This window comes from Zingiber officinale, chromosome 2B (assembly GCF_018446385.1).
Source record: "Zingiber officinale cultivar Zhangliang chromosome 2B, Zo_v1.1, whole genome shotgun sequence".
Taxonomy (NCBI): Eukaryota; Viridiplantae; Streptophyta; class Magnoliopsida; order Zingiberales; family Zingiberaceae; genus Zingiber; species Zingiber officinale.
This window is the reverse complement of record NC_055989.1, coordinates 108,951,888-108,964,433: the sequence shown is the minus strand read 5'-3', so window position 1 is coordinate 108,964,433 and position 12,546 is coordinate 108,951,888.

Below are 12,546 nucleotides of genomic sequence, written 5' to 3'. Positions count from 1 at the left end.
GATCCACCCCCACCTCTTGAACGCGTTCAAGTGATTCACAATCCTTTTAACATTAAGGGCGCGTTTGGTTCAAGTCATCATCTATAACATTGGTTATGTGATTACCAGGTAATCATATAACCAAGGTTACGAGGAATATAATATAACTTATTAGGTGTTTGGTTCAACTGAGATTATACAACTACTTAATTTTATATTTACTAATTTATCCTTTACCTTTTTGAATTAATTTAATTGAATGAAAATCTTTTTATCTCTTCTCTGTCGTGACTTCTTCTTCCCTGCCATGACTTCTCTTCTCTCCCGTGACTTCTCTTCCTCTTCCTCCTCCCCTGGAAAAAGGGCCGAGGCCAGGCAGTCGCTTCTACCCCTCAACATCCGTAACCTCGCCGCCCTCTCGTCCGTTCTTGGCGCGGGAGGGCTCGCCAGAGCCTTGACCTATGAGGAAGCGCTAAACCAGAACCCTTATCTTGATCCCCAGCGATCAAGATAAGAATACCCATGGAGGCGACGGTGGATTTGGGGTCGAGGAGGAAGCCACAAAGGAGGACCATGATCTCATACCACCACCACTCCAGGCACACCGAGATAGCGCTGGGAATCACCAAATTGAGAAGAGAATGCCATCCCTTGAAACAGTCGATGGAGAAATCGAGCGCCGCAGTTTGTCGATGGACGCCGGAGAAATAGATGTACAGGAGGAGGAGGAGGAGGAGGTTGAGATTGGTGCAGACGGATGCAAAGGCGACGCCGCGAATGCCGAGGCGAAGGTAGAAGACGAGGGCACAGTTGAGAGGGAGGTGGAGGAGGGCGGCTGCTGCAGCGGCGTAGGTGAGGGGGAGAGTGATGGACTGTGAGCGGAGGAAGATGCGGATGGGATGGAGGAAGGATTGCAGCAGGAGGTCGGGGATGGAATGTTGGTGCAGTAAGCATCCGACGATCGAACCTCAGTTTTGATAATGGCAAAGGGATTCAAAGTTAAGATTCCTTGTTATCTAACGTGGTTAAATAAGGTTTCAGGAAAGTCCTAACTGTGGTTAGGCAAGGGAAAATCCTAAGGGGGGGTAACCTTAGGTCCTAGGGGGCGGTAACCCTAGGTGAAGGAAAATCCTAAGGGGGGGCAAGCTTAGGTCCTAGGGGGTGGTAACCCTAGGTGAAGGAAAATCCTAAAGGGGGGCAACCTTAGGTCCTAGGGGGCGGTAACCCTAGGTGGAGGAAAACCCTAAGGGGCGGCAACCTTAGGTCCTAGGGGGTGGTAACCCTAGGTGGAGAAAAACCCTAGGGGGCGGTAACCCTAGGTCCTAGGGGGTGGTAACCCTAGGCGGAAAGTCCAGTCAGTCTGGAGGACCGGACTGGCATCAGGTAATCTCTCCTGAGGGGAGTAGGTGAGGACGCGTTCCCCGTAGAGGGAACAGTAGGCGTCGGGTCGACCTAGGGTTTCCGGTAGGAAACCCGAAGTCAGGCTCGGATAGTCCGGAGACTATCAATATCACTTCTATTATGCGTTATGTGCTAACTTTGTGCTGCAGGGTATATTTGGGATTAATGTATCTTGCAGGGACCAAAGTGCAAAGGTTAACCTCGGATGAACAGTGTCCGAGGCGCCTCCATGGAGCTTGGAGGCGCCTCGGGTGCAAAAGCTGACCTGGCTGCGAAGCTTCAATGGAGGGGTTTAAGGCGCCTTGAGCAGGGTTTGAGGCGCCTTAAGCAGATGAAGTTCGACCAGATCAAGTTTGATCCGTGCGGAAGAATCGGCAGCATGGAGGCGCCTTGAACAGCCTTCAAGGCGCCTTGAACACCCTTTATAAGGGGGTTTCGACCAGCACTTCAGAATATCAAGTCTTAAGTGATTCAAGTGCTACGTGTTGGTGCGGTTAGCACTAACGATTTAATCCAGGTTTTGATGAATGACAAATCAGGTTAAGTTAGTCTGTTGTTGTCTAACACTTTGATAAAGTGTGCAGGAGAAGTCCAGACAGGTCGACGGGCCGACCAGATGTCTGGCAAGAAGTCCAAGCGGGTCGACGGGCTGACCGGACGCTTGGCGAGAAGTCCAGCTAGGTCGACGGGCTGACCGGATAGCTGGCGAGAAGTCCAGCTAGGTCGACGGGCTGACCGGATAGCTGGCGAGAAGTCCAGACGGGTCGAAGGGCTGACCGGACGTCTGGCAGGTAAGTAAGGTAAGTCACTGGAGGGGAGTGACTGCGAGGACGCGTTCCCGAGAAGGGAACATTAGGCGTCGATCCGGCTTAGATCCATTTCGAATATCTAAGTCGAGATCGTGACTAGATTCCGGTCTCGGAAAGACGGAATCTAAGTCATACTCCTTTTGCTAATTCATACTCACTTTGCTTTTGCTAACAATCTGTGTTGCAGGGTAAATTTGCCTCCGGACTAACGTTTGTCTTGCAGGACGGATTCTGCGGGAAAACAGGGTCCGGGCGCCCGGAAGGAATCCGGGCGCCCGGGAGGGAAATTTCATCCTGATCGCGCGTCGCCACGTGGAGCTCGCTGGTTGGACTTGCCACGTCTCACCAGGGCGCCCGGAAGGCATCCAGGGCGCCCCGAGCCTCATATAAAAGAAGGGTCAGAGGAGAGCTTCAGAACAACAACGAAAAGAAAAGTCTTCCACTGCTCTGCACTTCTGCGACGCTAACAAAGCTCCGACACTACGCTCCTTTCTTGTCTTTATTGTCGGTATTTGCTTTTCATTTTCATTAGCATTCATTGTACTATTTTTTGTAATCATTATTTCGAACTGCTAGTGAATTGCCCAACGAAAGTACTCACGGAGTACGGGCCTTCGAGTAGGAGTCGTCACAGGCTCCGAACGAAGTAAAAACAACTGTGTCTATTTTACTTTTCCGCTGCGTTTATACTCGTCTTTTTCGAATCGATATTCACCCCCCCTCTATCGAATCTAACGGTCCTACAAGTGGTATCAGAGCAGGTACCGCTCTGATTTGGTGCAACCACCAGTCAGGCAAAGAGGGGTGCTTTTTAAAGAAAAATTAGATATCGTTCGTCTTTAAAATAAAACCTTACGCCTTTCGTTTTTTTCCCTCCAAAACTGCTTTTGAAAAACACATCATCATCTTTTCACCGTTGCTTAGTATTGATAAAATATTACATTTTCAAAATTTTGGAATAATATTTTTTTATTAATATTTTATTATTTTTTTCGAAAATAGTGAAATATTATTTTTTTTCCAGCACTGCTAATCCAAGACCAAGTCTTGGGATTTTGTCTTTGTTTCATTGTGTGCAAGAACAATGTCTTTTCAAGAAGGATGGAACCCCAATGAACCACCACCGTACGATGAAGATTTCAACTACTGGAGGCGAAGAATGGAATGCTTCTTAGGAAGCGTAGATATCGATTATATGCTAATATTGAAAAAACCTTCTCAGAACTCGGAACTGAATAAAAACGTAAGTAAAATTATTTGTAATATTTTACCTAACAATATCATATGCAGACTAGAAAAATACAAGAATGCATATGAGCTGTGGACCCAGTTGATCAAGCTTCACGAGACGCCAATGGAGCTAGAAGATCAAGTTAAAGTCGAATCCGGACTCGAGTCAGATCCAACGGAGAAGCCTGCTGAATTAGGGGTTGCGCTCAAGGTTAGTAATATTTACCAAAACACCCTTGCTAGTAGTAGTTTAAAATATGTGCATGTTAATTTGGATATATGTGAAAGTATATGTGAAAATAGTGTACATGACAATACTTGCGAAATTACCCCTAGGACATTTTCTGATAAAACAAATATAATTAATTCAGAAAATACAGAAAATACCCCTAGGATATTTTCTGATAAAACAAATATAATTAATTTAGAAAATACAGAAAATCTGAAAATAATTAATAAATCTAAAAATTCGAATTTAAACCTAAACAAATTTGAAAATTCAAACAAAAAGGATGACAAGGTCAATATCAATCTAGACACAATTAATAAATTGTTTAATAATCTAGACAATATCAATCTAGAAAATTCTATCCAAACCCAAGATAATTTAATTAACAAAAAATTAAATTTTAATGATAAGACTTATTTAATAAATTCCACTAATTATATCAACTTAAAAGGTAAATAAAATATAAGGATAAAATCAAACACTTTGATAAAATCAAAACGGAAGTTAACAAACTTAAAATTAAATGTTAAAGATAACATATTAAACAAAAATAATCTAGAAAATTCAAAATTAACAATTAATAAAAAGTTAAAAGATAAACCCTTAAAGAAATATAATTCAAACAATTTAATTAACTCAAAAATAAATAAAAACCTAAACTTTAAAAATAAGCTACTAAAGAAAGATAAGTCAATTAACCCAATAAAATTAAAATTGAAAGAAAATTTAAATATTAAATATACTCTTTTAAAGAAAGATAATTTGAACAATTTAATTAATTCAAAATTAAAAACTTAAATTTAAATTACAAATTAAACATCAAAACTTAACTAAAACTAATTCTAATTATACAAAAAAATCTTAAAAATAAAAATCAACAATTTAGGGGGAGGCTCCAGAATAGCTGGCACCTCCAAAAATAATTTACCCGACAGGGTAACCGAAACAAACTTACCCGGTAGGGTACCCAAAAACCAACCTACCTGGCAGGGTAGTTAGGAATAGAATAAACAGGGACAAAAGTTTAACTTGACAAGTAGTACTGGTGAAGTTTTGGATGATAGTACGTTGGGGAAGCTTGGGCATCGCATGTATAGATTCGATCTGGTGCATTTGGCCAAGTGGAACTGACCGAAGCTACCCCTTACGGATCCTAACTAGGTAGACCAAGGTTTAGTACTAAGCTCCGTGGATAGGACTATTCGGAAAACCTCGAAGGGTTGGTTACTTCTAACGATGTCCAGGTGACTCACCAAGCTTAGAAGTTTATCCGAAAAATGTCTATTTGTTGAGACCAAAGCTAAACCTGAATCTAACACAAGTTAAACCAAACTCTGTAATTAAATCTAATTCATCTCACAAAATTATAGGATTTCCTGATTGATAATCTAGATCGGGTAAAATGAATAAGGATTAAATTAAATAATTTTAAAATTAAAATTAATTTTCAAATTTCAAATTAAATTAAAATTAATTAAAATTAAATTTCGAATTTCAAATTAAATTAAAATTAATTTTCAAATTTCAAATTAAATTAAAATTAATTAAAATTAAATTTCGAATTTCAAATTGAATTTCAAATTCAAATTATATTAACTTTAAAAACCATTTTAAAAATTTTTTTAAAACCATTTTAAAAATTCGTTAAAAACTATTTTAAAAATTCGTTAAAAACTATTTTAAAAATTCTTTAAAAACTATTTTAAAAATTCGTTAAAAACTATTTTAAAAATTCTTTAAAAACTATTTTAAAAAATTCTTTAAAAACTATTTTAAAAATTCTTTAAAAACTATTTTAAAAAATTCTTTAAAAACTATTTTAAAAATTCTTTAAAATCTATTTTAAAAATTCTTTTAAAAAAAAAACTATTTTAAAAATTCTTTAAAAAACTCTTTTAAAAATCATTTTAAACTTTAAAAAAAAAATTTCTTTTAAAAATTATTTTAAAACATTTTTAAAAATTATTTTAAAAACTCTTTTAAAAATCATTTTAAAAACTTTAAAAAATTCTTTTAAAAATTATTTTAAAAACTCTTTTAAAAATCATTTTAAAAACTTTAAAAAATTCTTTTAAAAAAATTATTTTAAAACATTTTTAAAAATTATTTAAAAAACTCTTTTAAAAATCATTTTAAAAACTTTAAAAAATTCTTTTAAAAATCATTTTAAAAACTTTAAAAAATTCTTTTAAAAAAATTATTTTAAAACTTTTTTAAAAATTATTTAAAATACTCTTTTAAAAATCATTTTAAAAACTTTAAAAAATTCTTTTAAAAATTATTTTAAAACATTTTTAAAAATTATTTTAAAAAACTCTTTTAAAAATCATTTTAAAAACTTTAAAAAATTCTTTTAAAAATTATTTTAAAACATTTTTAAAAATTATTTAAAAAAACTGTTTTAAAAATCATTTTAAAAACTTTAAAAAATTCTTTTAAAACATTTTTAAAAATTATTTTAAAACTCTTTTAAAAAATCATTTTAAAAACTTTAAAAAATTCTTTTAAAAATTCTTTTAAAACATTGTAAAAATTATTTTAAAAACTCTTTTAAAAATCATTTTAAAAAAAAAACTTTAAAAAAATTCTTATAAAAATTATTTTAAAACATTTTAAAAATTATTTTTTTTAAAAAAGAAACTTTTATAAATCATTTTAAAAACTTTAAAAATTATTTTAAAACGTTTTAAAAATTATTGTTATTTTAAAAATTATTTTAACATAAAAATTATTTTAACTTAAAAACTATTTTAACTTAAAAACTATTTTAACTTAAAAATTATTTTAACTTAAAATTATTTTAATATAAAAATTATATTTTTAAAATTATTTTAACTTAAAAATTATTTCAAAAATTATTTTAAAAAACTTTTAAAAATCATTTTAAAACTATTTTAAAAAAAAAAATTTATGTATCATTTTGAAAAATTCTTCTTATTTTTTCACTATAATAAAATTCTTTTAACTCAAAAAAAAAATAGTAATAATAATAAATTATTTCTATAGATTATTTTCACTTTAAAAATTATTATTTTGACTTTAAACTCATTTTCAATCTTAAACATCATTTTAACCTTAAATTTTTTTTTTTAATTTAACTTAACTGAAAATTAGATCTTAAATTAAAACTCATTAAAACTTAATTTAACATTACTTTTCAACTTAATTTAACTTAACTAAAAATTAAATCTTAAATTAAAACTTAATATTGAAATTACAATTAAAATTAAAATTTTTAACTTAAACTTAAAATTAAACTTAAACTTAAATTAACCACTAATATTAATTTAAATCTAAAATCAAAACTGAATCAAACATATGTTAATTGACATAAAACATATTATAAAAATCATTTTAAATTCCTTTTAAATGTTGTTTTAGAAATCCCTTTAAATTTTTTTTTAATAATAATAATTATAACTAACACTTTCATTGACCAACTCAATCAAGTAATATGAAATTTAAATTATTTCACTAAGTATTAAATCAAGTAAAAACTAATCAATAAATTATTGATAATGCTTAACTGTTATTGAATTAATAAAATCTTATCGTATTTAACCTTAAACTAAAGTTAAGCACATGAATCTAAAATTAATTAATAATTGATTAATCAAATTCAAATAAACAGTTATACCAAGGATACAGAGATAATAATATATGTATTACTAAATTAGACAAATGTGTTAGGTCTTTGAAATTTAACACAACCTTAGTATTAAAGGGGAGATATTAAATTAAGGGGAGTAACCAATTCAGGGGGAGGTTCAATTTCTTTTAAATCCCCTAGAAAAATTAATAAATAAGGAGGATTAATAAATTAAAGGAATATCAAATTCAGGGGGAGGTTTATTTTTTAATTATCTCCTTAAGCGTTATTTTTCAATCTTCTCTTTAAAATCTCTCTAGAAAATTCTACCTCATTTAAAAAAAAAAAATTACTTTGAATATTTTTAGCAAATATTTTTAAAATTTTAAGTATCAAGTTCAGGGGGAGAAATTAATTAAAATTTTGTGTGTTGGAAAAATGCTTTTTTACATCTATTTTAAAACTAACTTATTTTTAAAACACCAGTTTTCAAAAAGTTAAATTTAACTAAGTTTAATCCCACCTAATTTTTAAACCTGATTTTAAAAGTTGAATATTGCAAATTTAAACTTATTCAGTTTTGTAATATATGCTTGAAAATTCAACTTTCCAAACTTAGCTTTTATCAAATTAGCCTTAAAAATTTATTTTGGCATAAATTTTACTTCTTGAAAAATTATTGTTACTTGTTTAATTTTTGCTTTGTTTTGAAAAATCGAAGTTGAAAGTTTACCTTTTTGAAAAGAAAATGTTACTTAAACATGAAAAGTAAATTTGAAAAACCTGATTTGAAAATTTTTACACGCTTGAAAAGTTAAACTTGATTAACTTTAAATTTATACTTTTCAAAATTCAACTTGTCTCCCCCAAGTCAACTTGACTATTTTTTTAACTTGGTGTTAAAAATTGTACTTTTATCCTTCAATTTTGAACCAAACTTAGATATGTTTCAAAATCTGATTACTTTTTACGGTAACTCTACACTATGATTATTTACCCTTGCTTATTTTTGATGAATGCCAAAGGGGGAGGGTTAGGTGGTTAAGTTAGCTAAACCAATTTGAAAATACAAACTAACTTTAAAACCACATAAATGCATGTTGTTTCTTGCATATGTTTTCACTAACTTAACCAGGTTGTCATTCCATCAAAAAGGGGGAGATTGTTGGTGCGGTTAGCACTAACGATTTAATCCAGGTTTTAATGAATGACAAATCAGGTTAAGTTAGTCTGTTGTTGTCTAACACTTTGATAAAGTGTGCAGGAGAAGTCCAGACAGGTCGACGGGCCGACCAGATGTCTGGCAAGAAGTCCAAGCGGGTCGACGGGCTGACCGGACGCTTGGCAAGAAGTCCAGCTAGGTCGACGGGCTGACCGGATAGCTGGCGAGAAGTCCAGCTAGGTCGACGGGCTGACCGGATAGCTGGCGAGAAGTCCAGACGGGTCGAAGGGCTGACCGGACGTCTGGCAGGTAAGTAAGGTAAGTCACTGGAGGGGAGTGACTGCGAGGACGCGTTCCCGGGAAGGGAACATTAGGCGTCGATCCGGCTTAGATCCATTTCGGATATCTAAGTCGAGATCGTGACTAGATTCCGGTCTCGGAAAGACGGAATCTAAGTCATACTCCTTTTTGCTAATTCATACTCACTTTGCTTTTGCTAACAATCTGTGTTGCAGGGTAAATTTGCCTCCGGACTAATGTTTGTCTTGCAGGACGGATTCTGCGGGAAAACAGGGTCCGGGCGCCCGGGAGGGAAATTTCATCCTGATCGCGCGTCGCCACGTGGAGCTCGCTGGTTGGACTTGCCACGTCTCACCAGGGCTCCTGGAAGGCATCCAGGGTGCCCCGAGCCTCATATAAAAGAAGGGTCAGAGGAGAGCTTTAGAACAACAACGAAAAGAAAAGTCTTCCACTGCTCTGCACTTCTGCGACGCTAACAAAGCTCCGACACTACGCTCCTTTCTTGTCTTTATTGTCGGTATTTGCTTTTCATTTTCATTAGCATTCATTGTACTATTTTTTGTAATCATTATTTCGAACTGCTAGTGAATTGCCCAACGAAAGTACTCACGGAGTACGGGCCTTCGAGTAGGAGTCGTCACAGGCTTCGAACGAAGTAAAAATAACTGTGTCTATTTTACTTTTCCGCTGCGTTTATACTCGTCTTTTTCGAATCGATATTCACCCCCCCTCTATCGAATCTAACGGTCCTACACTACGTACTGCTCCAAACGACGTTCCGAAGTGCTGCTACTTGTGCCCGACGACCAGGAGCTCCGAATATTCATTTCTTTGTCGTTGGTATAATTATTTACTGTCGTTCATTGTACTTCAACTTGTAATCTTTTATCGAGCTTATAGTTGTTGCCCACCGGAAGCGATCAAGGATCGCGGGCCTTCGAGTAGGAGTCGCCTTAGGCTCCGAACGAAGTAAACGACCATGTCTCTGTGTTTGTGTTTATTTACATTTTCCGCTGCGTATTTTACTCCGATAGTTTTACGAATCGAACGAAATAGCCACGAGCGCTATTCATCCCCCCTCTAGCGCGGTCTCGATCCAACAATTGGTATCAGAGCGGGGTCGCTTTGAACTGGTGCAACCACCATTCAAGCATTTTTCGTGGCTTTGTCGTTTGTATAGGTTGAAAATATAACCTTACGCCTTTCGTTTTTTTTTCCCTCCAAAACCGTTTTCAAAAAAAAAAATCCATTTTCATCTTTTCACCATTGGTTGGAATTAGCGAAATATTGCGTTTTCAAAAATTTGTGGTAATATTTTTTAATATTATTTTAATAGTATTTTATTATTTTTTCTCGAAATTCCTGAATCATTATCTTTATTTCTCTCCCGCACTACTAATCCAAGACTAAGTCTTGGAACAAGTTTTATTGTGTTTATTTTGCGAGATTGTCTTTCTAAAATGGCCCATCAAGAAGGCTACAACACTGCTCGTCCTCCGCTCTTCTCCGGAGATGATTTCGGAGATTGGATGGGTCGGATGGAGGCGTATCTCCAGACTCACTTTGAAGTCTGGATGATCGTCAAAACCGGGTTTCAACTGCCAACTGACGGCACCGGCAAGCCACTACCGTACGAGAACTGGGACGCAAACCTTATCAAAAAAGTAGAAGCAAACGCAAGAGCAACGTATACACTTCAGTGTGGTTTAACGAATAAGGAGCTGAATCGCGCCGGCCCATTCTCAAGCGCTAAGGAGCTGTGGGAGAATCTGATTGAGCTACACGAAGGTATTCCTGATACAAAAATAGGTAAGCATGGTTTAATAAATAAATCATTTGAGAAGACTAATACTATTCAGGCCGAGGAAGGTGTTGCGTTATTTGCAGGAACAAGCAAGACGAAGAAAGCACTGAAGGCAACATGGTCCGAGTCATCAGATGAATCCGAATCGGACGAAGAAGAGCAAACGAGTCTTCTCGCTCTACCAGTACTAGCGAACATTATCGACACCGAGTCTGAGTTCGAATCCGAAACGGAGAGCGAGTCAGAAACAGAGTTCGAGCGAAGCCACGAATCCACATTCGTTTCTGAAGGACCCAAAACCACTGTAAGTGCTCTAATTTCCAGTATTACCTTAGATGATTCAGAAAATTTAATTCCTTACTTATTAAAGAAGTTGGCTAAATCCAACGTCCGAGTTAAGTCGCTCCAAAAGGAGGTAACAGCCCTTAAGGAAGCGACTGACTTGAGTGCTTTAACTGAGCCAGTTCAAATTGGAAGTTCGACTCAAGTCCAACAACTTGAGGAAGAAAATTCTAATTTGAAAACTCAGATTAAAGAACTCAAAGACACGTTGGAACGGTTCACCTTGGGTTCCAAGAATTTGGATCTAATTCTTGGAAAACAGCGAGCCATTTACAACAAATCCGGACTTGGATTTAAGACCAAAACAAAATATAAATCATATCTGTCTCTAGTTAATAGAAACATAATTCAAGCATGGGTCCCCAAGTCCAAATTGATTAATTAAGTTGGATTTGGTCAATATTGGATCCCAAAGGATCAAATATACTACCTCGATAGGCCATATCGAGGCTATGATCCAGGGGGAGTTAACAGAAAAACTATTAAAATTCGAAATTAAATTAAATTCAAAATTCAAAATTCAATTAAAATTTTGAAATTAAATTAAATTCAAAATTCAATTCGAAATTAATTAAAAGTAAATTTCAACTTAAGTTAAATAAAAATAGAAGGAGGCTCCAGAATAGCTGGCACCTCCAAAATTAATCCACCCGATAAGGGTAAATAAGAGTAGATTACCCGACAGAGTAATTAAGGTTAGATTAAAATGGGTTAAGTTTAACTTAACCAACGGTACTGGTGAAATTTTTGGATGATAGTACGTTAGGGAACCTTGGGCATCGCATGTCTAGGAAGATATGGCTTCGACCTGGTGCATTTGGCCAAGTGGAACTGACCGAAGCTCCAAACGACGTTCCGAAGTGCTGCTACTTGTGCCCGACGACCAGGAGCTCCGAATATTCATTTCTTTGTCGTTGGTATAATTATTTACTGTCGTTCATTATACTTCAACTTGTAATCTTTTATCGAGCTTATAGTTGTTGCCCACCGGAAGCGATCAAGGATCGCGGGCCTTCGAGTAGGAGTCGCCTTAGGCTCCGAACGAAGTAAACGACCGTGTCTCTGTGTTTGTGTTTATTTACATTTTCCGCTGCGTATTTTACTCCGATATTTTTACGAATCGAACGAAATAGCCACAAGCGCTATTCACCCCCCCTCTAGCGCGGTCTCGATCCAACATGGAAGCGAGGACCTATTCGTGGTGGGTGGGTAATTTTGGAAAAAATAATATGATAACCCCAGAATCGTAGAAAACCTTAGGCTTTCAAGGTTTTCTGATTCCTTGTTGTATATTCTCAAATTGCTGACGTGGCGGGAATCACTCATTACCAGGAATCACACATTACCTAAACCAAATAAGGTTTTTGTTGATAACCTACCAAGGTTATCAACGATAACCTTGAACCAAACGCGCCCTAAGGGTGTATTTGGTTGGGGGTTATTCTTGATAACCTTGGTTATCCATCCAAAGTTATCAACAAAAATCCTGTTTGATTTAGGTAATCAATGATTCCCGAGTAATGTTCCATGCCCGACACGTAACAAAAGGGGCATGCAACCAGAAATCGAAAAAATGAGGTTTTTTCTTGATTCCGGGGTTAATGAATTTTTTTTACCCAAAATATCCTCGGATAAGAGAAAAATATGACAAAAAAAGAAAACGTAAAGAAAAAAATAAAATAAAATTTTTTAAAAAAAACA